Source organism: Pelodiscus sinensis, chromosome 1, assembly GCF_052426305.1.
Source record: "Pelodiscus sinensis isolate ZL-2025 chromosome 1, ASM5242630v1, whole genome shotgun sequence".
Classification (NCBI taxonomy): domain Eukaryota; kingdom Metazoa; phylum Chordata; order Testudines; family Trionychidae; genus Pelodiscus; species Pelodiscus sinensis.
The window spans coordinates 155,392,918-155,419,919 of NC_143052.1; the positions used below are offsets into that span (position 1 = coordinate 155,392,918).

General features: G+C 42.8%; 2 protein-coding genes across 11 annotated transcripts in view; one reads left to right on the top strand and one right to left on the bottom strand.

Moving 5' to 3' along the window:
* CMSS1 (cms1 ribosomal small subunit homolog) overlaps positions 1-27,002 on the bottom strand; it is a 356,232-nt gene that overhangs the window by 29,359 nt on the left and 299,871 nt on the right. The window contains exon 1 of one of the 8 annotated variants that reach the window (XM_075915460.2): positions 15,402-15,541. The exons of 6 other annotated variants lie outside the window; for them this stretch is intronic. The gene's annotated coding sequence lies outside the window, so the exon portion shown is untranslated. Of the gene's footprint in view, positions 1-15,397; positions 15,542-27,002 lie in introns of those variants that run through there. One more of the 8 variants, XM_075915374.2, reaches the window with a different exon arrangement.
* Positions 15,609-27,002, top strand: part of FILIP1L (filamin A interacting protein 1 like) — a 297,957-nt gene continuing 286,563 nt past the window's right edge. For 2 of the 3 annotated variants that reach the window (XM_006130685.5, XM_075913841.2), the window contains exon 1: positions 15,613-15,883. The gene's annotated coding sequence lies outside the window, so the exon portion shown is untranslated. Of the gene's footprint in view, positions 15,884-27,002 lie in introns of all 3 variants that reach the window. The other variant, XM_075914071.2, reaches the window with a different exon arrangement.

Sequence of the window (27,002 nt, forward strand, 5' to 3'; positions counted from 1 at the left end):
GGCCAGCCTCTGTCTGCAGCGGGGCCCAGGCTCACTGCAGACAGAGGCTGCTCCATGAGAGGTGGGCAGCCACTGTCCACGGGGAGCTTCGATCTCCATGGATAGAGTTTGCTGCCACCCTATGCTGCTGCCTATCAGAGGCAGCAGTGTGGGGAGGCAGGCAGCTGGTCTGCACAAGGAGCTGTTTTTTAAACACTGCTCCCTTTGCAGGCTGGCTCCTGCCTGCCACCCCATGCTGCTGCCTCTGATACACAGTGGTTTGTGGGGGTACCCTGCAGCTCCTGACTGCATAGGATAGCGGAGCCCCAGGAGCTCTGAGCTACCAGTGATGGTGGGGATGCTACAGTTCCCAGTTGCTGTGGGCAGCGGGGGGACGGGACCCTAGAGTGCTGAGCCACAGCCCTACGTCTCCCCATTTTGCCTGGGCTCATCGATTAACCCTGACAGTTACATGCAGCCACCCTCCCCCACACTGCTGCCTCTATATCAGCCAGCTACCCATGTGTGCCACTCCCACAGAGCCATCTCCCCCCCCCCCCCCCATTGCGGCCTCCCACAGAGGAAGCAGCGTGGTGGGGGGGGGGGGCAGGTGGAAGCTGGCACTTGCAGGGAGCTGGCTTAAAAGCTGACTCCCTGCAAGCACCAGTTCCCCCACACACATGAAAAGGGGAAGTAGAGGGGGAGCTAGTGTTCCTGGGTAGCCAGCTTTCCGTGAGCAATGGCTCCCCCCCACATGAAAATGTCAGCAGTTACACATTTACAAAAATTAACGAATTTTAACATCCCTAATTGTTCCTCCATTAAAGTGTCCCCCACAACTTTTGACTCCAGTGTTTGGTGCTCTTTACATCTCTCTAATCCACGCCAACCTCTCTCGGCATGCCATCATCTGTACAGAATGCGCTGTATATACCGTATTTTCCGGCGTATAGGGCGACCCCCTAATTTTTTAATTAAAAGATAGGGTTTCATCTTATACCCCAGCGCCCCTCCGCCTCCCTGGTTTGCTCCCGGTGTCCCTGGTCTGCTGGAGACGGTCCCCAGCAGACCAGAGGCACCGGGAGCAAAGCCGCAGCAGCTTTGCAAAGCCTCGGGGGAAGCCGGCGGGGGGGAGGGGGGACAGCCCAGGCGCATTCTGCACATGCCAGTGCTGGAACAATTTAAATAGTGGGGATGCTGAGAGCCATTGCACCAAACATATAATAGAAATCACTTCATGTCAGCGGGCACAGCTGCAACCCTAGCACCCTTAGTTCCAGCACCTATGCCTGCATCTACAGTCTACAGGAAGTGTGGCATCTATACACTTGCTGGATGACTTATTCTACTCTAGCATAACTCAGGGAACCTCTGTGGCTACAAGAAGTGACCAGAACAAGGGTCACAGGTTACATTTTAAAAACTTCACATAGAATAAGTTTATTCAAAAACATACATTTCAGTTCAGTTTAGGATATAAAGGCCTCTATAATCTAACCCTGGACAACAGCCATGTCTGTAATATTGTAGATTCATCCGGTTAAACAAATTCATCTAGCTCTTAGAGCTCAGGGGTCTGCATCAGTCGATCACATTTTCACTTCCTTTGTTCCCCTTATAACATAGTAGCCTCTTAGAGGCCCATTGAGAGCGTTTCCTTTTCTGTGCAATAAATCCTATTTTCTTCCACTGTGCCTGTAGATTATGCTCTCCTGTCAGATAGGTGTAGTAGATGTGACCCTCCATTAGTATAAACTGGAAAACTAGGAGTTCCATTATATTTTTGAAGTTTTCACACACCTTTGGTGACCTGCTGGCATCAGAGCCCTATGTAACTCAGCCTAGGATGGTGTCTCTCTCCAGTCCCTTTACTAGCAAGTCTCCAAGGTGTCACCTGGGGGGAGCAACTTCCCTGGCTATAATGAAAAGGTATCCTGCTTTGGCAAATGATAGGTTCGCTCTCTGTTCCACCACCTCACAGGAAGCTGGTAGAGTTACCAACTTCTGCACAACCTGCTCTAACTCTGCAGCATACTCTAGGGCCTGGTTATGTGAATGCAGTCCACCCAACAGTTCAACTCCACCACCCAATCCAGCTGAGTCCATGCAGCAATATATTTGTTCATCTCAGTTCTCAGGATACTTGCCACATATTGTAACTACCAGGCACCGCACAGGGAACAGCTAGCCAAGAAAACAGACAACTCTCTAAACATTTCTTTATAAATCCTAATTTGGCATCTCCAGAAAGGGAAGAGTGAGAGTTCTTAACAGCAAGTTATAAATAACCCCTTCTCTTGTATCTATCCTAATACTCTGACGGTTACATAAATCTAAGAGAGGACAAATGGTGTCCTAGATATAACCTCACAAACAATGCACCACCTGTTCACTGCCTGTCTGAGTTTTGGACCACACTTCACGATGCAAAATCTTTGTCCTCTTCCAGCTTGGAATAAAAAGAAGAGCAGGCTCTGAACACAATAACAAATGTCCTACACGCACAGGCCTCCAGTTGGAGCATGTCTTAACAACCTATTTCTTATTCTAGATGATATCTGGACTTGGCATCTGTTCTGGAAAGAGTCATTCATATGCCCCAATATGGCTTCAAACTATCACTGTTTGTGATGTCATGTCAACTCCAGTTCTAGCAAAGCTAGAATGGTTTTGTGGTGTGTGTGTGCAAATGCCAGAAAGTCAGATTCTGCCACCCTTAATCACATTAAGCAATACCTTATTCTGTGGATAGTTACCCTTACAGTTAACGGGGCTGCTCACGGAGTGAAGCATTGTTCAATGTGAGTAAATGTGGTAGCAGCAGGCTCACAGTTATCAGCATACTCACACTAGGCTAATATGATTTGCTATTGGCTATATTTTCAAAATCCAGGTTATCATGAAGATTTCTCTCCCACAGAAAGAAAGGCAAAAATAGTTCTTGCTTCATTATGTTGGTTGTGGGGTTCCTTAGTGTTCCTTTCAAAGATCCAGAATCTGGTTTGTTAATAAAATGTGGCTCTGCACCTATACCGGCATGTTTGTGACTTGATATCCATGCACAGATGGAACAGTTTGCTGCATGGATGGTGTTATTTAAAGTAACAGGTGTCTGTATCAATTTCCCTATACTGATGTTTACTCTCATATAAGGATATTGCATTTTCAGGTATGGCTTTTGATAGGGATAACTAAATAAAATGGCTATGGCGCTGTTTCACTTTTTCTTTCAGCACCACCAGCTCTATATCACGTCTGCAAGAACTGACAGACTCCCTCTGATCCCAGACACCCCATATTCACACTGTACACACAACACAGCTGCAATAATTCTTGTACAAAACCAGCCTCGTGAGGTACAACATGAAAGCCAATAACACACTGATCATTAATATTACTGTATGATGTTGTTATGACTTCCCTCTGTATGTTGTTTAAGACAAGAGAAGACAGCCTAGCCCAGAGGATAAACAAATGTCTCTTAGCTGAATGTGGTCTATTTCAATTTACATATTAGCAGTAAACAAAGCTATCAGAGTAAACCAGCAGAGAATCTCTTGCTCCTGAGCTTAAGAAATAGTGAAATAACCATGGTTCTTACGTCCCAGAAAAACAAAGGAGACTGAATCCCCAAGAATCTTTCCTGACCTGTAAGATAAAAAAATCTCTACGTCATGGTATACACTTGCTGCTGGGTCACCTCCTTGTGGCTGGGTAAAGGGATTAGCACTTGCCTGGCCTGGCCCCTCCTTCCATTGGTTCTTGCACCCTGCCTCTCTCTGAGTCTTGGGGTGCTCGCTCTTCATGACTCAGCCCACTGATGTGGTCACTATACAGTCCTCTTCTTCTGACATCACACTGGATCAACTGTCCAGATGCCACCTGGACCAGGACTGAGCTATTTCCCAGTGGCTGTTAGAGGAAGTCAGGCCGGCTGACTACCCCCGGATAAAGTTCAGGGACCCTTCCATCAGCAGCTAAATCTGCACAACTTCCACCCTCACTGCTTTTTACCTGGGCTTCTTCCTACTCTGCTTTATGTAGGTTTTCTTCCCCACAACTCCTCTAACAAATCTCTCCCTCACGGCTAGGATCCTGTGACTTTTGGTTCCCTTGGGTCTTCTCCTCCCCCACCTCTCTCAGCCCAGAATGTGGCTGCAGATTCTCCCTGTATCCTCCTTCTGCTGAAAACTTCCTGGCCTTACACAAGCTCAGTTTACTCCTGCCCAGCTGGGCTTATCATTAATTAGCTTTTTTCAGTCCCTAGCTCTCTAGAGAGAGACCATATAGGTTAACTGACCTCTTCTAAGACACCTTAACCCTTTCAAGACTGGTGAAGGATAAACACCCCAATACTATGCTATACATAACAGACAGACTCCATCTTAAGAGACAGGGGCAATGAATCAGTGTTCTCGTCACACACTCCCTGAGGATCCAGTTCATACTGGACAAAATGATTATCCAATCAGCAGACTGTATTCAAAGTCCCTTCTAAGGCTGAATCGACCACTGAGTCTGACACTCCTGATGCAATTCTGACCTTCTCCCTCAACTAGTTCTGCATACTGCAGCTCAATTACTGAGGGATTGCCAGCAACTAAATGCAGCATTAACAGTGATTTATCCTGATTTAATTGCATGAAACATGAATCCCACACAGTCTACCTTAGACTGCTTTAGGGCGACTCTTTCACATATCTTAACCACCTGAGGAAATTGCAGCTAAAGTATGGATGCATAATAACCTCCTAAACAAATTGGTTGGCACTTCTAGGCGAGCAAACCCTCTGCTGTCCTATTATCTGATTAGCCTGCAGCAGAATGCTGTGCTCTGGTTCAGCTCCATTCACCTCACCTCAAGTTGGCTGACACACAATTACACACAACCATGTGCATGGAAGTTGGGATGAGTACATCAGTGCCGTGGTTCCCTGTGTTAAGGAACATCACTCCTCCACACATCAATTGGTGAGGATGATACAGCCAGACTGGTTGAAAAGATCAAATACACATTCCTTTTGGACCACCCAAGAGCTGTTGAAGAACCTGTTGTAGGCCCTCTAGCCTTACCCAGATTTCTCTGTGAAGTCTGTGTAGCTTGAAGAATGGTCTGCAGCTGACATCAGAAACAGGTCTCTTATAACTGACTCAGCCACGAGTGTATCCAACTTTGTCTCCCTACGCTGTTTATTAACCCTTCTGAACTGATTTTGAATGGTCCAGGGTCAATGTATAGCCAGCCTTCCCATCTCGCGCCAATGAGAGGTTCCCACAGGCAACTGTGGCCAGACAGACAATGTCACACATCACTTATGACTGCCCTCTGACCAAAATTGATGGTGGTCTGAGGGCTCTGCACTTTGCTGAGGAGGCTGCCACAAACTAGCCTGGCAAGCACTGCATCTAGTAAGAAGATCTGAGGAGACGAAGAAACTAAGCAATCTGATCTCAGTGATGCCTGCTGGCCAGTAAAAAGCTGGAAAGGAGACTGTACATAAAATAAACAAACACTGTATCTTGCCAGAAAAAGCTTTAGACTTTTAGGTGCATATTATCCCTTTTATTTGCTTGTAGCCATCTTGACCTTTCTCTCTTTCCCTCAAAATAATCTAATCCATGCTCTTTTGTTAATAAGTTTGTTTTACTTTTACTATAAATCATTTCAGTGCTGTGTTTCAAGAGAAGGCTGTATTAACCCTCAATTAAATTAATAAATTGTGACATATTGACTCTAACAAAGTAGCGAACTTCATATTTCTGTGCATACAAAGTGTCAGGAGCTGTGTATTGCACAGAAACAGAGAGAAGCTATGGGGGCTGGAATTCACTGACTGTTCTTTGCCGGTGAGATTTGGGCTAGGAGAGTCTGGAGAGATTTGCTGTGAAAAAGACAGACTGGTGCAGCAGGGGGCTGACATACAGTCTAATCACCAGCAAAAGTCACTTTTGCTGAGATAGAGAGATAACACCATCACTCAGAGCTCTGAGTATTCCTAATAGCATATTACATCCCCCCAGGCACTGGACATTTAAATATAGAAATACCGTCACACATTCATTCTCTCTCTCTCGGTAATCATGAAAGGTTTGCCATGCACATGTAAGATTTCATACTTATTTTTCAAAATTTTATCACATTTTGAACATATCCAGAGCTATAACAACTTTTTTCCATCCACACATAGCAGATCCCCTTTATTGTGTGTCTTATTAAACATCACATCTGCTTAACAGGAATATTTGCCAGGTAACTTTGTCCAGGCTGTACTATTTAATGACAAACAGCAATTTAATGATATACCTGGTCATGAAAATTAAGTACCATTTCTTAGAGAGGGATGCAAGTATGTTCATATTAGTTAAATTGCTGTGGATTTGTGTTTGCTGGCATGATCCCTCATTAATAAACCATTTATCCCTCTTCATGACACTCCTTTACTCTAATGTATGTGACAAATGAGTCAAAAAAATCTTTAACATAAATATCTAACTGCTTAAATGACTAAGAACAATTAATGAAATACATTTGAAATTCTTCCAGGACAACGCAGTCTTGTGAGCCACTGCACAATATGCTGCAGCAGTCAAAACTGCAAAGAAATGTCAGGATACAAAGAGTGCGAACAAATTCTGAAAATATGATCATGCCATTATGTAAGTCAATAGTATTATCTCACTAAAATACTGGATTCATTTCTGGTCTCACTCGTCACAAAAAAATTACAGAATAAAATAAAACAGGCTCAGAGATGGGTGATAAAAATGGCAAGAGGCATGAAGAGCATCTGAAGAGATTGTTAATTGCTTCCTTTAGGAAGGCTAATAGAATAAGAGAGGGATACAAAGTAATGGATGGCACAGACAGAGTTTATCAGGCACTTCTATTTACCCTGTTTCATAACATGGGAATAAGTGATCATTCAATTAAAAAGAAAGCAACAACTTACAAAGATGAAATACTTCTTGTTTCGTTTTTGATACATAACATGTTCCTGACCTACAAGAATCACATCTGTAAGACATCACTGAGGTCAAGATCTCAGCTGGATTAAGAAAACGACCAGATTTTGATATGGATAATTAAAACTATTCACCGTTGCATTAGGACAAAATGATGTTTAGAAGCCATATACTACTCCCGTTTTATGATACGAGGCAGCTGTTGTTACAGATTCATGAAAAAACTTCCCTTACGGGGAGACTAGGCTATCATTGTGCACTTTGGGGTTTCTTTCACCTTTCTCTGCAGCATTCAGTGCTATTCACTGTCAGCGACATGATACTGAGCTAGATGAACAGCAACTTTTCTGGTAATTCCTATATCCCCCTTCCCTTCTCCCCCATTGCCCTCTTTGTGCCATCATGTAGCTCTCTATGAATGGAACATACTTGAAACTGCTTACTTTCTTTTTCATCATTCAAATCATTCACTCCATTGTACATACAACCAAAACTAACCAAGATCAGGATACGCCTAGACTGCAGGCTTCTTTTGGAAGAAACTTTTCCGGAAGAGATCTTCAGAAAAAACTTCTTCCAAAAGAGAACACTGCCAAAGTGCATCGAAAAAGTGACCTGCTTTTTCAAAAGATAGCGTCCACACTGAATGGACGCTATGTCACATTTAAACTGTGATTACTACGGACGGAGTGGCCACCAGGGCACTCTTCTTTTCTCTTTTTCTGAGAAAACTCCCTCGTGTCCACACATGTCTTTTTCTGAAAGAGCTTTTTCGGAAAAGGTGTTCTTCTTCGTAAAATGAGGTTTACCAATGTTGGAAAACTCCCTCTGTTCTTTCAATTTTCTTTCAAAAAAATAAAATAGAGTGTGAACATAAGTGAAGGGTTTTTTCTGGAAAAACAGCTGTTTTTCTGAAAAAAACCTGCCATATACACGCACCCTCAGTCAGAGAATCAGGGAGTGTAACAGAAATGAGCAGGAAAGAAAATAAATTAAACAATAAAGGATAATGTAGCAGCCCTAGTCAGATGTTCTCATAAAAAACCCAAGTTACTACCTAATCTAAAATTAGAGTGTAAGCCTTCAGATTTTATTTGTTCTTACAAGGTGCCTTCTACCCCAGGTGCTGTAGAATAATCAGACTATTTTTTGGTATGCTGTCTTCCTAAACATACTGTGGCATAAAAACTTAATTTTTGATTCTGTAGGTAAGGTCCAACCAGTCAGGATATGAGGTCACCTATTAACAAGAGGGTTTTCTTGTTTAATCAATCAATCAATCAAACAAACACACACATACACCCACACCGAAAAAGAAAAAATGTGCCCTATGCCATACTCATTAACTTAGGAAGAGTTTTATTTTGCATAGCTGCCAGCACAAAGAGAAGTATTTAACTCCTGAAATTACTATGCTCTTGCTTGAAATTTCAGATTACTTAAGGAATAATAAATAACCACCACCACCCAGGCAATTGCACATATTTTTCTTACCTCGGTCATTTAAAAATACCCAAACCCCCTCCCAAACCTCAGAACCTACACCCCCCTCTCAGAGCTTGTACCTTCTCCCATACCATAGCCCCCTGCCTCAGTTCATAGACCCCTCCCATAATCTGAACCTCTCGTCTCCACCACCCATCCCAGAGTCCCTTCCTGCACTCCAAACCCCCTAATTACTAGCCCCACTCCAGAGCTCACATCCCAAGCTGGACCCATCACCCCCTCTCTTAGTCCCAACCGCCTCAGGCCGGAGTCCCCTCCTGCACTCTGAACTCCACATTTTTGACCCCACCCCAGGGCCCTCATCCCCTCCAATACCTCGAGTCAAGGGTGACAATGAGTGAGTGAGGGTGCAGAGAGTGAGTGACAAAGGGAAGGGGGCTGGGCCTCAGAGAAGGGGTAGAGCAAGGGGCAAGGCCACAGAGGAGGGTGGGGTTGGGAGCACGGCAAGTATGTTTGGTTTTGTGTGTGCAGAAAGTTGGCAACCTTTTCACGCTCTCCATAAATTACTTCAAATGTACATTTTACTTCAAGTGTGCATTGTATGACCGCTTCAATCAGGTTCTCCTTTAAACAGAACTGCTGCAAAACAAAACTGCCTTCCAGTTCACCCTAGCTCAATTAGAATTTGCTCGGTTGCCTCCATGCCAGCGCTGCAAACCATGGCTGCTTTTAAAGTAGCAGTACCCCCACACCACTATCCCTCAAAGCAGCTTGTGACAAGCCACTTTCCCTCCCAGCCTAGCTATGATGCTCCATAATGTCTAGGGGAACAGATTGGCTGCTTTTAACAGAATGAGGCTGAATTGGGAGCTGACCAGCAGCTGTCGCATGGGGCAGATTAAAGAAAGAGGCATCTTAGAGGTAGAGAGGTAGAGAGAGAGAGAGAGAGAGAGAGAACTGAGGATGGCAGGTAGGAGTACTTTGAGCTACCTACTGGATGGGATCGTGCTACCCCTAGTAGATGATCAAATGGTTGCCAAGCAGCTTTATTACAAAACCAAAACTACATTTTACCATATTTTTTGTTCTGTTTGTTCAGCCCTAGGCACAATGGGGTCCTGGTCTGTGATTGGTCTTTAATAAATAAATAATAAATACAAAAAATCAACATCATAGAAGAGATCAACTCATCATCAAAATCAGCTACAAGTGGTTGCTTCCCTCACTTCTAAAGCATCACGGTTAATTGGACAAAGAAAAGACTCGAATGGCCAAACGTTTCTGCCCTCCCTCTTAAAAGACTGTATTCAGACGTGCTAGAACTAGGAGAGCTGGTAATACAGCAGCAACCCTGGCTTGAAGTGGATTCACAGTTTGGTTAAATAACTCTAAGCACTCCCACTGTGCAAGCTGTTCCTGTGGCCCTGACTGTTGAGGTCTTCTCTCCTCTCCCCCTCACCTTCCTTTTCCCCGCAATGAAGCAGTACACTGAAGCACTACTGAGAAATCAAGACTGGAAAAAATACTCAAAATGTTTCCCTCTTGGCTAAGAATTAGCAAAACATGTTAAAATTCAGACAATAAAACAAGATTAAATACTAGAAAGCATTAAGATACCAAGTGTAATGACAGGAAATGAAAAATTAAAGTCTAATCACATAAAAGGGCAGAATATAGCTCACTAGATATCCTTGATGTTATATGGAAAGACAGGCTGATTCAGTAAAGTGCCTCTCTTCTTTAAAAATTAATACCGATCTTTCCTTTCCAATGTATTGCACAGGAGATTTTTCAACTTAATACAACTTGTAGAAGTAACTTTTTCAGGGCCTTTTTGGTCATGGGTCCATGACATGGAATCCATTTGAATGCATAGGTATCTCAGCACTTGGGTTCTAACAGCAACAAAGCAAGTAGCTGGGAACTAGCAGAATTACTAGTAGGCACAGTTCACAGTAGCACATGAAGCTTTGCTTTACAATGACTGTGTCTCTTTAGTCCTAGCACCTCTGTCAACCTTTGCCCAGTCTGTTCTTGGCTGCGTAGGCAGAAACCTGACTCCATGGTTACATCACCTCTGAATCTTGCTTATGTTTGACATTCCACTCCTTTCACCAACCATCACACTACACCCTGTCCATCTCCTTCCTTCACTTCTATGCACTGGGCTTCCCTTTTCCAGAACAGGCTTCCTCATTTATTAAGGGCAGTGGACCTCCTAAGCTCTCAAATTGACTTCAAAATCCCTTATTTTAATTGCAATGAGATTCCTGAAATGGTGTGTGTGTAGCCAAAGAAAGCATTGTAATGCACATCTGAGAGTAGACCCATTGGCAGCTGCCCTTTCTGACTGAGCAGAAACAGGCAGTAACTCTGTCCTGTACAAGATATCTTCCCTGGAGATCTTATGTAGCCTATGCCTAATCTGTGGCTGTTATAAACTATCTGCAAAGATTTATATTTTTGGTTCCAAATGACCGTTTCATGAAGGAAAATTCCTAGCAGAATGTGAATATTCATCTTGGCCAATTCATAAAAGAAATTTCTGATGCTGAATTGCCACACAAGTCTGCCGATAGAGTCATCAACATAACTCCCTTCTTCCTTTGCTTAGTGGCAACTTGATCTAAAACTCCTATCATTTCAGCTGGCAAGAACAGTGCTTGATGGCAATGTTTCATGTTATTTTTAGATTCACTCTGACGTAGTCCAGCATGCTTAGTATGCCGATATTAATAGCTGTCATCTTCTGTGTCTGCAAAGAATTCTTCACGGAGCATTTCTAAGAATTTCTTGTTCCTTCAACTCCTCTTTTCATGTTCAACTTTCACCTCCCCAACCCTTTCACAATCAGAGCTGATTCTTTTACACGATTTGTGAATTCACCCTGATTCACTAATTGGAAATGAACCAGACCAGAAAAAGGAATCTAAGAGCAACAGACAGGTAGAAACATCTAACCTAGCACACTGAAATAACATTACAGATCTGCGTCATATGAGATCAGTTCTACAACACTGTAAATTAGACTGACTACTTGACATTTAAAAAAATATTGGATCAAAAAGTAGCACTAGAGAAAGGAGGAACTGTACAAAAATGATAGCGAAAGATCAGCTAGAGATAAAATAGACTGTTATCCTCTTTCTAACCAGCAGTACCTCCTGATACTAACCAAAATTATTGTGTTCCTCTATAATTGAGGGGTATGATGTATTTCACTTCTGCTTTCTGACATAATATGAATACTTTTACACAGGGACAGAAGGCAAATGATTTTAGAAAATGCTCAAGGATTAGGGCGTTCCGATTATCTAAAAATTCCGTTTATCTGAGGGTCCCATCAACCTAGGAAAAACCAATTCACAATAATAGTAAAACTGATGTTTTTAATATTTGGTAGTTTTGTAGTATGAGGCAGTTGGTCTCACATTTCTATTTTGAGTTAAAGATGATTAGTACTTCTTAAATAAAAAAAATTGCTAAACCAGTCATGGTAAACCAAGCCAGGCCTGTGCGCCTGAAGATGTGACAGAAGTGGCTGAGGACAATGATGGTTAACAACGTTTTCTGGTTAACAGAGTGCCAGATAACAAAGGTTTCACTGTACCTGGTTTTCAAATTGTAGGTGGTCAAAGAACAAACCAACAGATACAGTGTGAAGCATCTGACACCCCATTTTACTGTTTTCCCATTCTTGTTGACTTCCTCAGAACTAGCACCTCATTGGAACAAACTGGTGCTTCAAGATGCCTTTATATTTTAACAAGATATGCAAAACAGACCCATCACCAGCCATGACAATGTTAAAGTAACTGATACTCTGTGAACCTTCACTAAACAACTCAAATGCTGCCAGTATTGGATTTAACATTGCGAACACCACTGCCCATTGTTTAAAACAGCAATGGAATACTACATCTAATTGAAAACCATAGAAGAATTGAGAGTTTGATTATAATAACCACCTTAAAATGTGGACAGAATACAGGGGGTTAACACGTCTAATCTTGTGAAAAGTGAGACAGAATTTTGATGGCAACAACTATCCAGGAATTGTGATTTTCCTCAGAAGGTAAGTCAATTGAAAAGCATCATCTAATGAACAATGCTCTGCTTAAAAAATGCCTTTATGTGGAAATTTTAAACTCACCCACATACCCCATTTATTCAGTACTTCTGAAGTACCTTCCTGTAGGCCATTGCCTTTAACACTGGATATGCACATATTACTAGAACTCACTACCTTAGAAGTACTTTCCAAACATTCTAAGGAGAGCACAGTATACAGACAAAGAGACAAAAGCTAGCAGAAGGGAAAAAACGGACAATTCACTTCACTAGACAGAAAATGGGTCTTTTAGAAAGATTAATACAGGGAACACCCAGGCAAAATATCCATAGAGAACTTCGCCTCATCATGAGTTAATATTTATAGTTTAACTTTAAAATTAAAAGGCTTCCCTCAGGCTATGAGGTTTAGGAACAGCCAGAATTTACATAGCCACCTTGCATCTACACCAGAATGTATCTGCAGAAAAGAGCACCGTTAATAAATGCCGTAACAATGAACAATATTCACTTTAGAAAGGATTTTTTTTCTTACTCTGTTCAGGACTGAAGCAATGCAGTCTGCTGACTTTCTGAAATTATGATCCTTCCTTCATTTTGTTATGGTGTGAGGGATGGTGAGGCGGGAGCAGTCTGGCATTTCACCCATTGCTGGTGAAATGGACTGACAGCTCCAAAAACAGACAGATGTTCTCCATACACAGAAGTCATGTTGCATAGGCAGTGGCGGAGCAAGGTTTCCTTGCATTGCCCAACCAATGCATCGCAAATCTTACCTAGAAGAAGCTCCCTCCACACAACCACTTCAACAGAGGATTTGGTCTTAAGAGCACATTCGTTATATACAACTGCCTGCACTCTGCGAGGGAAAGAAACTGGAAGAGGTGTAGCACAACCACAGGCCTCTTTATTAAAAGCATGCTCAAGATACCACAGGAATGCAGTACCAGAAAGCAGAAACCTTGCTAATCCAGTCCATAAACTAGATTATAGATTACTAGAGGGCTGCGCCCCCTGGTTGCTCTGCTCGCCAACCCACCTCTCTCTGGCTGCTTTCGCGGCCAGAGCGCCTGATGATGTCATTCTGTCGCAAAACAGAAAACACTGTTTTATATATAGAGAGAGATTTTCTATGCTAGTCCTGATATCACCTGGCGTCAGGATGAGGAAACATATTACCATAACATCATAACAGTACCAGGGAGTCAATCCCTGAGAATGTACATGAAGAAAACAGAGGCTCCCTAATTCATTTTTCATATTCTCTTTCAAAGTCAAACACCAATTTCCTTTATTAAAGCTGGCTTTTTTGTCCTACAGGAGCCAGCCATAAGATGTGATAACACACAGTCTAATAAATATTCCATTTAATTAATAACAGGGTTTTTTTATATCTTTGACTTTAGCATTGCTGCTCAGGGTATTGCTGTTTTGCTTCTTTCTATTGCTATTCAATCTCTTTTTTTATTTGTAGGCATAAGTTAATCAACGTTAAACTTGCAGTTAAATAAAAGTTTAATACAAATCTGGGGTGTATCTGCAGGGGGAGGGGGTCATATGTATGACACAAGAGGTGACTGTTCCACTCTACTCAGCATTGGTGAGGTCTCAGCTGCTGCACTATGTCCAACTCTGGAGTCACCCTATAGGAAAGATGCGAATGAACTGGGGAGAGAGTACAGAGGGCAACAACAAAAAAGATAAAAGGTTTAGAAAACCTGACCTATAAGGAGAAGTTTAAAACATGGAAACCGGAGAAAGCAAGATGGGGGTGGGGGCAGGGTCTTGATAATCTTCCCACACATTAAGGGTTATTTTAAAGAGGAAGGAGGTCAGCTGTTCTCCATGATCACTGAAGGAAGAACAAGGAGCAATGAACTACTGCAGCAGAGACTTACATTAGATATTAAGAAAAGCTTTCTAACTATATGGATAATTAAATTCTGGAATCGGCTTCCAAGGGAGGTTTTTGAATCCCCTTTGATGGAGCTTTTTAAGAGCAGGGATGTCAGGGAGGGTTTAGGTTTATGTGGTCCTGCCTCAGCATAGGGGGCTGGGCTTCCTTACCTTGAGAGGTCTCTTCCAATCTTACATATCCATGATTCTGTGGTGTGACATTCAATACAAGGGAGCCAACTCGAGGTTGCCAACAACAATCATATTGAAATGAAGAGCACTATTGCAAACAAGCCTATGTCCTGACTTCCCCAATATAATAATAAATGTGGATATAAAAGTTGTTTTTCACACAAGTCAACAAATGACAGTGTAACACAGTTTTATAATATATAGCAAGGTATTTCTGCATCAGCTTAAGAAGAGATATCCTGATACATTACCTCTTAGGGTTAGTGTAAAGCTCACTGGAGTATAAAGATGAATATTGGTTTAAAAGTGCAGTTCTCCATCAAAAGCCCAAAAGGTTTTATTTGTATAATTCACATATTTCCTTTTGCACAACTTTTTCTTCTGCATATACTCACTCTTCCCTGTAAATTGGTGTCAACGTCCCTCACATACAGTATACTAATTTGTAACACTTTCATACATTAAATTCCAGGGTTTAACCCAAACTTTTTTCAAAATCTCAGGAAAACCAGCAACAAAAGGGGAGGGAGTGAGGGAGAGAGAGAAAGAAGGAAAGAAAGAAAGAAAGAAAGAAAATAGATATATAGATCTTGTTATAATGTTATTAATTGAAGCACTATACTACACACATTGCTTTCAGAATAGGAAATGTCATGCCCTTCCTACTCCTACTCATTGTACTTCAAGGCTCTGTAAAATTTTAGGCTGGAAGGTACAAAATGATTCAAAGCAATACCCCATCTGTTATCCCTGTTCCAAGCTTGTATGAAGAATATATGTCTGAAATGACCAAATAAAGAACTGTAACTCTTGATGGAGACTGTAATTACCATAAAAATAGAGTTCATACCTACACTTGTTTGCTACAGACAGATGGCTGCTTGCTTTTTTGTCCCATAACACTGCAGCTCTGTCCCATTAGATTCTCTTTGTGGAGAGTGACAGCCTGTGAGGTCAGTTTTCTGACAAGGTCATCTGCCTTCAGAGTGTGAAGAGAACGGCATAGAAAGTGGGTTGGTTATATTTAGAGTTTGGTCCAAGTCAGTGCCATGGTTCTGCACTGTCTCTCCCTTACAGCGCTGTCTCATGTCTCTGGGTCTAACTCTCTGCTGTTACTCAGTCTACTGAATACAGAGAAAAATCATTTTGAATGACTGTTGGAACTAGGTTTCTCAACTTACTAAAACAACTAAATTTGGAGCTCCGAGAAGGAGTCCTTTATTCTGTAGCTTTAAATAGACAATATTCTTTACGGGAGTGGATTTTCCCCTTTGGAGTAAAAGAGAGAAAATTGAAATTGTCCATAATACAACAAAGGAAGACTTCCTGCACTAAGGTAAGCCTATTTTACACCTTGATGATATCAGCAACATTGAAAAAATTGGGTTGATTGTTTAATGCACCAGACATTATTCTTCTGTTATACCTATATTCCATTTACTCTTAATTTGAAGGCTTTTGGGGGTTAATGTACTGATTACAACTCTGGACAAATTCTCAGCTATTCAACTGATGTTGTACATAATATCAGTTTGCATTATTAATATAGGAAGGAAACAAGAAAATAATAATATAACAGCATGTGTGATACAGTAATCGCTGTATGATTAAACCAGACATAAGAACATCAGAGATATTACAGATTTATTATTAGAAAGAACGCTCCAAAAAAATAAACTGTTATATTCTGAAAGTAAGCAAAAAGCTTGTGTATCTGAGATTATATGTGAAAGTACGCATGTGTGTGCAGTTAGTGATTATATATTATGTGCGTTTAGTAAATGCAAGCTCAGAAAATATGCTGTCCATTGACAGTAAGCTTGCAAAACAGAGTTCACTGCAAGCTGCAAGGAACATTTTTAAATAAAGGTCACTCCAAAAGGTGCTCAAAGCGCTCTCACATTTCCAAGAAAGTTGCACATCTTTACCACAGCTGCAGGCAGGAAACAGGGGTCATATGACAGAGGTGTTTCTTTTCGGCAGAATGCTTCAGACTGATAGCACATTGTTTCCTTATAAACTTAAAAGCAAAAACTGTTTAATTGTTTTCCTTAGCCTTCCTTGGTCTGTTTTGATGTTTAAAAAAAACACACAGATGAAGTATAACATGCCATATGTGGTAAGGATTAGGAAGAAATCTATGCAACTAGAGAGCTAAGACATTTATCAATTACACATTACTGAATAATATAATGCTAATTTCCTTTCAACACTCTCATGATGAACAAAGGAATCTGTTCACTGTGAAGTCTGATATAAGTGAATCTTGGTTCATAATGGAGTAAAGAATCCTGAATTGTTTCAGTGCATTGAGGCACGCAGACTTTAGTTTTGGTTACAGTGAATTTCTATTTAGATCTAAAGACTTTTGGAGGGTGAAAAACTGGCTTTACTTTAAGAGGCTTTCCTATGTATATGCCAGTCCTATTAAGCTGTTTTAATGTAAACAGAAATGATGCTCAAACAATATCGCTCCCATACTTGAAGTATAAAAGTACAATACACTTAATGAAATTAGTATTTTGTTACTGCCAGTCCATTCTTTGGTCCTGAAGGCCTTATGGAGTAATCTGTGAGGTAAGATACACCAAAAGAAAAGATGTAAGAGCAGTTTAATACAATAGCCTCATCCATGCTTATTTCTGTAGCCTTAATAAACAGCTCTACAAGCCTCTCCATTCACAGCAAATGTGGTAGGACAATCAAATGTAATACTTTAGAGTCTATTTTTGCTTTTCTTTTGCTCATGTACCCCCCACTGGAGTTAATGACTGTTATAAGGATAACTGATAAAGCTATTACTAGCCCCCAAGATTGTGACACAGTCTGGATCCATCCCTTGTTCTGCTGGCTGGCAGAACAAATGAAACAGTCCCTAACATACTTCATCACAGGACGTGACCATACATCTTGGCTGTGTCTACACTGGGCCACTTATTCCGGAAAAGCAGCTGCTTTTCCGGAATAACTTGCCAGCTGTCTACACTGGCCGCTTGCTTTCCCGGAAAAGCAATGACGATCTACTGTAAAATTGTCAGTGTTTTTCCGGAAAAACTATGCTGCTCCCATTCGGGCAAAAGTCCTTTTCCGGAAAAACTATTCCAGAAAAGGGCCAGCGTAGACAGCACAGTAGTCTTTTCCGCAAAAGAGCCCCGATCGCAAAAATGGCGATCGGGGCTTTTTTCCGGAAAAGCGCATCTACATTGGCCACGGACGCTTTTCCAGAAAAAGTGCTTTTCCGGAAAAGCATCCTGTCAATGTAGACGCGCTTTTTCCGGAAATACTTATAACGGAAAACTGTTCCGTTTTAAGCATTTCCGGAAAAGGCACCAGTGGCAGTGTAGACGCAGCCCTTGAGGAGGTTGTTACTAATTTACTATGTGATGAAGCTATATCACAATGTATTAATGCAGCGTTTCTCAAACTGTGGGTTGTGACCCCCAGGGGGGCCGTGAGCAACTTAGAAGGAGGTCACAGCTGGATTCAGTTTTTCACTTACGGCCCCTCTCTCCTGAGCTGCGAAGAGTGGCAGGGCGGCGGAAGGTAGCCGCCGGCCAGCCATGCAACGTGGCCGGGGCCGCGGGACTCCAGGAGCGCTGCTCAGCTGCAGCAGGAAGCAAGGCGGCGGGAGAGTGAGGCCAGCGGCAGCGCAGGAGCAGACATGCGAGGGGTCGGCTGGGGCACGGTTGCCGGGCAACCGAACACTTCCCCAGCTGGGAGAGGGTGGGGTCCCTCAGGCAGCAGGCTGGGGGATTGGGACGGGGCAGAGGACCCGGAGGTAAATAAGGGCACGTGGGGGTCAGAGGAGGAGGCAGAGAAGAGGAGGAACCAAAGGGACACGGAGTGGAAAAGAGGCACAGAGGAGAAAGAGATGGGGGGGAAGGAGTCTGCAGGGGGAAGGGCATTGAGGACCGCAAATGCCTTGAAGGAACCCCAGGAGGGCAAGGAGTCTGGTGAGAAGGGGTGAGGAAGCGACCCAGGGCAGTGAGAGTGGGGGTGGGGGGTCACAAATTCATTTAGCATTTTAGGGGGTTGTGGTATCACAAAGTTTGAGCACCCCTGTATTAATGGAATGTAGGTGTATACACTAATTCAACACCACAATGGCTTTCTGAAAAGCAAATGCAATAGGTGGCCATTCTAGAAAACACTCAGCCAATAAGTTTGACATCATCGCACTAGAAGTTCTCCTTACCATCCCCAGTGCAAACTTTTTGCAAAAGCCTACACCTCAACTGAAGCAAAATGCAGGACAATGTAGCACTTTAAAGACTAACAAGATGGTTTATTAGAAGATGAGCTTTCGTGGGCCAGACCCATTTCCTCAGATTAAGTGGGTCTGGCCCACGAAAGCTCATCATCTAATAAACCATCTTGTTAGTCTTTAAAGTGCTACATTGTCCTGCATTTTGCTTCAACTACCCCAGACTAACACGGCTACATTTCTATCACCTCAACTGAGGCATTTGAAGGCTAGTGGCCTTTATTTTAGGAAGAATAATAAGGCAACAAAAGAACACTACCATTCACATGGAGTTAGTTCATCTATGTAACGCTGACCAGTTCAATTCCTGTAATTAATTCCGGCCTCCTTTTTTAATATACCTGCTATTAAACTCTTTTGTATAGCATAGTGTATTAGACTATAAAAATATAATGCTTACATTCTGGCACAATCTCTCACATGCTGAAGGAATTTATCTTGATCACTTCTCCTAACATATAGAAAATTATTCTCTGACCTTTCCTTCTTTCCAATTTCATTTAGCAATGTACTTGCAAGGCTGGAGTATTTGAATGATTTTTGGCACAATAAAATACATAATGGCTGACATCCATTTCCACAAAAGCTCTTCCTAAGAGTTCATGGCTTTTAACAAATAATTGTTCAAGGGCTCTGTCATTGCATAGATTCGGGCTAAGTAGGAGGTGATCGTTCAGATTTTCTGGAGGGTTTTTTAACGTCAGAAAATTGGATTGCATGTTGGACTGTGTGTTACCTTCATTACTGGTAAAGGACTTAGCAGTACAGGTTGTACCTCTCTTAACTGGAACTCCCTGGTCCAGCAACATCTGTGGTCCGGCAGGGACCATGGACGTTCCTGGACCACAGAGCCCAGGAAGAGGGAGGTCTGGCAGCTGGGTAGAAGCGTCATAAGGGGCACCGGCAACTCAGCCAGGAGTCCAGAATACATGTGTGTGGGGGAAGGACAGGCGGCATGGCAGGCAATTCTGGCCCCAGCAGCCGTGGACCCCAGTGGCAGCCAAGGAGCTCTGGTCCTGGCCGCACAGCTCTGGCCCCATGCCTCCGCCCCAACCCCAGAGCTCCAGCCCCAGCTGTGAAGACAGGCAGCTGCAGAGCTCTGTCGCTGCTGCGCAGCTCTGGCCGTGGCACTCTGTCCCAGCAGCAGCGGGCCCAGGGAGAGCCCTGGGGGGCTGAAGGCAGCAGTGGGGCAGGCTGGAGTCCTAGCCTGGTGGCAGCATGTCCACGAGAGGAGGGACCTTCCCTGGCCCAGCAAATCCCCTCATTTGGGACCAGACAGGTCCAGAGGGTGCCAGACCAGCGAGGTCCAACCTGTAGTAAGCAGTTACCAATATAAAATAAAAATACCAACTAGTTTTTGTAGATAGAATTGTCTTTAGATGGATGGAAAGTGGTGGTGCTCTCACATATGCAGAAAGAGGGTGACGGGTCAGCTATTAGATAGCCAGCAAGAACAACAAAACTGAAGTTGAGCAAAAAATTCACGGCATTATTTCATTTTCTGTTGAAGAATCAATTTCCTCTCCTAGTTTCATTGGTGACAGGAAGGAAGAAAAATCAGAGTTGATATTCACAACACAAAGCCCCAAGCTTTGTCTGACCTGCTTTTACAAATTTATTTCCCACAGCCAGACAGAAAAAAAGAATTTTGCCCTTTGTGTGTGGAGATGTCTCAGTGACAACTGAGTGTAGAACAACAGATATTTTGCTCTGAGAAAAACAATGGACTCTACAGCTTGTGCGCTCTCTCACAGTCTAGTACATAGTATAAACAGGAGCATCTCCGACACAAGGCAAATGTAGTGCCCATCTTTAAAAAGGACAATCCAGGGAACTATAAACCAGTCAGCCTTATCTCAGACCCTGGAGAAATCATGGAGGGGATTCTCAAGGAATCCATTTTGAAGCACTTGGAAGAGGGGAAAGTCATCAGGCATAGTCAACATGGATTTACCAAGAGCAAGTCATGCCTGACCAACCTGATTAGCTTCTATGACAAGGTAACGCCTGTGTGGACATGAGGAAGGCAGTGGACGTGATAGACCCAGACTTTAACTAAGCTTTTGATATGGTTTCCCACAGTATCCTTGCCCTTGCAAGCAAGTTAAGAAAGTATGGATTGGATAAATGGACTGTAAGGTGGATAGAAAGCTAACTAGATTGTCGGGCTTAACAGGTAGTGATCAATGCCTCAATGTCTAGTTCATGGTCTGAATTAAGCGAAGTGCCACAAGGGTCGGTTCTAGAGTCAGTTTTGTTCAACATTTTTATTAATGACGTGGATGAGGGGATGGATTGCACCCTCTGCAAGTTCGCAGATGACACTAAGCTGGGGGAGAGGTAGATACATTGGAGGGCAGGGATAGAGTCCAGAGTGACCTAGACAAATTGGAGGATTGAGCCAAAAGAAATCTGATGAGGTTCAACAAGGACAAGAGCAGAGTCCTGCATTTGGGACGGAAGAAACCCAAGCACTGTTAGAGGCTGAGCAGCAGTTTGGCAGAAAAGGACCTGGGGATTACAGTAGATGAAAAGCTGGATATGAGTCAACAGTGTGCCTTTGTAGCCAAAAAGGCTAATGGCATATTAGGGTGCATTAGGAAGAACACTGCCAGCAGATCTAGAGAAGTGATTATTCCCCTTTATTCAGCACTGGTAAGGACACATTTGGAGTAGTGTCCACTTCTGAGCCCCCTACTAAATAAAGGACGTGGACGCATTGGAGAGGTTCCAGTGGAGGGCAACCAAAATGCTTAGGGGGCTGGAGCACATGACCTATGAGGAGAGACTGAGGGAATTGGGTTTATTTAATCTACAGAACAGAAGCATGAGGAGAGATTTGATAGCAGCCTTCAACTTCTTGAAGGAAGGTACCAAAGAGGATAAGAGAGAGGCTGTTCTCAGTAATAGAACGAGGAGCCATGGTCTCAAGTTGCAGTGGGGGAGGTCTAGGTTGGGTATTACGAAAAACTATTTCACTAGGAGAATGGTGAAGCGTTGGAATGGGTAACCTAGTGAAGTGGTAGAATCTCCATCCCCTAGAGGTTTTTAAGTCCTTGCTTGACAAAGCCCTGTCTCGGATGATTTAGTTGGGGTTGGCCTTGCTTTAGGCAGGGAGCTGGACTCAGTGACCTCCTGAGGTCTCTTCCAGCCCTATGATTCTAGGATTCTATGATATAGCTGCTCCCCAAGTTACGACCACCTCCACTTACGACCAAAGCGGTCGTAAATGCAGATCCGAGTTACGAACGGCGATCTGCGCTTACGAACAGTGCGGTCGCCATGTAACTCTATGGGATCCAAGTTACGAACACTTAGAGTTATGGACCAAGTGTTGGTCCATAACTTGTTCGTAACTCAGGAAGTGGCTGTACTGCATTTCAACTGTGCACTAGAAAATATTACCTACATATGGGGAAATTCACCCTCTCTCTCCCAAATACAAAGCAGTTGGCTTTGTATTTTCATCCCAGGAGAGTCTGGGTACAGCTGCCTGCAGTTGACTTATTATGCAGGAACCACCTGAGTTTTGCATGCATGCATTTCTGTGGGAATTTGCATATCTTCTTCTGATCGTATTTTTGAAAGAGGATCTTTTGAAAGTGAAAGTAGTCTGGACCAAAAAAACCCCCCTTTTTTGAAAAAAACTGCTCTTCCTAAAAAAGGAGGTTTACGCGGTTTTTCGAAGAAGGGTTTTTTTTCTGTCCAGACTACTTTCCCTTTCAAAAGATCCTCTAAGACCTTCCTAAAACCAACTCCAGTAAGCAATCCCATTTTAAGGAGATATTTTAAAGTAACCTTTTCTCATTCATTTTCTCCAACTTTTATTTAAAGCCACCTTTTCTAACGGTCTGTTTACTACTAGCTCTATTAGGTCAGTCATTTTCATGGAAAGAAATAATAGTGGAAAAGCTCTCTTATGCAAACAATAAACAGTATTTAAAAATCAATATTAGTTGTGCCAATATATTTTAATTTACCAGAGTATTTGTGGAATCTCCTATTCCACAAACAATGCTGCATGAGAGAGAGAATGCATAACCAAAAGAGGGAAAAAATCAAGACACTTTCAACAATAGACTTTTTAAGATAAATATTTGGGAAGATATCTCTACAAAGAAGTTTAAACTACTTGAAAAATAATGTGCATAGTACAGTGAGCACCGGATGAGTTAGGCCAAATCTTCTTTGTCTTAGTTACATGAGTAGTCCCATTCAATAAGGCAGAAAATGTCACTTATTTTCACATCCTTTGTTAGGTGGGGCAGAAATAACGGTTTGAAGGGCAGTGCTTACTCTTTTGCTGATCCCCAAATGAGACACTAGCATTTGGCTTGTAAATTGTTAATCGGGATCACGCACTACACAAGGGACTTCAGTTGCTGTTGGTGTCACCATGTGAACTCATTTTAAGATTTGGTGTTTTTGTTTGGTCTTCAGAAGTGTTATGCCAAGATCAGCTGTTTGAACTCCCAAATTGGAACAGAAACCTGCGGTAGCTGCTTATGCAAGTAAAGTGGGGCTCAGATATGCTGCTGACAAGAGTGGCATTAGACTCTGAATAGAACAGGACTGCCTACAAGTTAGTTTTAGTCAGCTACTGCAAAAGTCACTCTACCGCTCTCCCAAAAATAAACAAAACAAATCTCTTTTTGATTCCTTTTTGCACATCTTTAGGTTTCAGAATTAAACTCTCCCATTAGCTATATATCAATAATTAGGAGGGGAAATCCCACTTACAAAAGGGTGGGGATGGGTTTTGTTTGTGTGTGTGTGTGTGTGTGTGTGTGTGTGTGTGTGTGTGTGAATACTTAATTTATTTGCACTCATGAAAAGTGACAGATTATAAACAGACTCTAGGGAGGAGGGATAGCTCAGTGGTTTGAGCATTGGCCTGCTAAACCCAGGATTATGAGTTCAATCCTTGAGGGAGCCATGTATGAATCTGGGGCAAATCTGTCAGGGATTGTACTTGGCCCTGCCATGAGGGCAAGGGCCTGAACTAGATGACCTTTCAAGGTCCCTTCCAGCTCTATGAGATGGTATATCTCCATATATTATATTATTATTAACCAATTGACTGGATGCAAATGCACAGCAATCGGTTGCTCTGCAGTTCTTCCTACATAGATGTGCCAGTGCACATCATGCCTCAGCAACAACATACCATGCGGTGTGAGTGCTCAGGAGATAAGTCAGAAAAATTGTTTAATTTCTTGTTGTTTAGATGCGGACAAGCAGACCTTTCAAGTTCAGACTGAGTTGACCCTCCTCGTCAGTTTGTGACACAGAACTTGTGTCAGAGTTAACTTTCTCAGTTAATCCCCCATTATAACTACCTTCACCTGCCCACTAATCAGTCTACATAGAGCAGAGGGGAGAATCCTTTTTGTTCAGGGGCTGCTGACCCACAGAAAAATCATTCGCATCCAACCCCCCAGGCCTTAGGCTCCCCTCCCTGACGTAGAGGGACAAGTATATTGCACATATTCTTTGTATAGATGCCTGTTCCAATCATTCAGAGGAGGTGGCCCCAGACAGTACACTTGGAGTGCAATTATATGCAGATCTGTGGGAAAGGGTGTCAGGTAGTTTTGATTAGGAGTCTGGGGGCAAGAATTCCTGGAGCGAATTCCTAGCTCTAAATTTGACACGGTTGGGATCTTTGGCAAGTCATTAAACCTCCTTTTGCCTCAGTTTGTCCATGTGTAAGTAAGGACCCAGTAACATTTTCTATTGTCAGGACTGAGCCCCTTCAACTGAGCCTGAGGACTGTCTGCCCAGCCTCCAGGCAGCTATATGAGCTCAGCCAGGTTCAGGGGCACGGGACCATTTTGTATAGCGAAGGAGCAAAGAGCCATTGAACCAAACTCTAAACCCTGTGCATAATGGAAAGTAGTTCAATCCAGGGGTGCAAGAACACCCCAGCATGCCCACTTCCAGCACCTATGACTGGGCTGCAATAGGACTGAGGGACTGGCAACCCACCCAATTGGCTGAAGGGTGCCAGGAGCAATAGCAGGTTGCCAGGTGCTCAGCATACTACCTGACTGTTCATGCTCCAGTCTGGCTCCTGACTTGTTCCTGCCCTCTTCAGCCCTGTGTCCCTTTCCCGGCTTCTGACATCAACTCTTACCCTTCACTCTGCATCCTGGCTCCTGACTCTGGCTCCACCCCTTGGCTTTGGTGTCTGGCTCCCGACTCCACTCCTTGGCTCTGGTTCCTAGCTCCTGAGTCTGGTTCTGATCTTTGGCTCTGCTTCTTGGCTCCAACAATTGGCCTCCAGCTCCAGTTCCTGGCCACTCCCCCAACTCCCAGTCTCGTTCTAATCACTGAGCTGGTTTGCCAGCGTTCAGGTTTGTGACACCTACCTTACTGGGGTGGTTTGAGGGTTAATTAAATATCTGTAAAAGGCTATGAGATCCGTATGGGGAGGGGAAGTGCTATAGACACACAGAATTATTAGTGAATTTACTCCCTTCATATTTCCCTGGTACAGTAAGGAGAGAAGGAACATAGAGTCTCTGTGTGATCCACTGAACAAGGAGTGGTTTGTAATGTGCTCCATGTATCTGCCATCGAAATGTCAAGATGAAAAACTAGTAGGCTGTCTCTACTAGAGGCAGCTCTGGCTAAATGAGATACAATTTAACTCTGAAATTACAATTCTGCATAGTAATAAGAAGTATTTGAAGTGTCACTTTCTCATAGCTCTATTAGACAGAAATAGTCTAAGAGAATGTGTTGACACTGAATAAAAAAATGGAGATGGATTAGTCCTATCCAAAGGGTTTGACTGCTGCACACAACCCTAAGGAATTACCAGAGAAAGATTTTGTAAAGACAGGATTGGAAAATATGGTATAGAACAGTGTTTCTCAACCTTTTTTTTTTTTTTTTTTTTTAAATAAAGTACCCCTTTTTAAAAAATTTTATATAAAGTACCCACAGTACCTACAGCTTTCAGACACACAACATTTTTTTCTACCATTGCAACACATTTGTTTAAACAACTTTATCATAGCCGGGCGAGTGATGAAATTTTTGGGTGTAAAATATACAAAAATAATAAAGTGCTATAAAACCTAAAACAAAAATTCAGTTTCCAAATTTCAGTTGTGTTGATGTACCCCCCCGCCCCACAGACTTCTCTCGAGTACCCCTAAGGGTACGCGTACCACTGGTTGAGAAACACTGGTATAGAAGATACAGAAGCAGTATGGGTATGTCTACACTAGCCCCCTAGTTCGAACTAGGGAGGCTAATGTAGGCATTCGAAGTTGCAAATGAAGCCTGGAATTTAAATATCCCAGGCTTCATTTGCATCTTCCCGGGTGCCGCCATTTTTAAATGTCCCTTAGTCCGAACTCCATGCCCGCGGCTACACGTGGCACGGAGTAGGTAATTCAAATTAGGATCTCTAATTCAAACTACCGATACACCTCGTTCCCCGGGATATTTAAATCCACGTGGAACGAGGTGTACCGGTAGTTCGAATTAGAGATCCTAATTCGAACTACCTACTCCGTGCCGCGTGTAGCCGCGGGCACGGAGTTCGGACTAAGGGACATTTAAAAATGGTGGCGCCCGGGAAGATGCAAATGAAGCCTGGGATATTTAAATCCCGGGCTTCATTTGCAACTTCGAATGCCTACATTAGCCTCCCTAGTTCGAACTAGAGGGCTAGTGTAGACATACCCTATCTTCTCCAGACCATGAAGGTCTCAGTGCAAGAGACAATGCTTTGCAAAGCAGATATCCACAGATTCCATGCACAATTTCACACACTGAATTTCTGACTCTAGGCCCTGCCAGTTGCTGTGGTTTCCTCTTGTTTCATCTATAGTAAAACAAATGGCAGGAAAACACACGAAGGTGGAACTTTATCACTGTTATAGAGAAGTCTGAATAAGAAGCACTACTAGTGAAGAAGACAGCAGCATCTAAATATACCAGCTTTCACAGTTGTTTGCCAGTTACCAAAACTAGAATTATTCAAAAGCATTCAATGGTTAAACTACTGAAATAATAAATGTGCTTGTGTCAGGGTCAGTGTGATGTTTTATTAGTTGCACATTGCTGGGAAGGAACATCTATCCATAAGTCACTTCATCAAACAACCAGACCAAAGTAGTGAGAGAAGAATTAATCCTATATACAGTGTTTGGTGATGATGTCTGGTCTGGCTAGA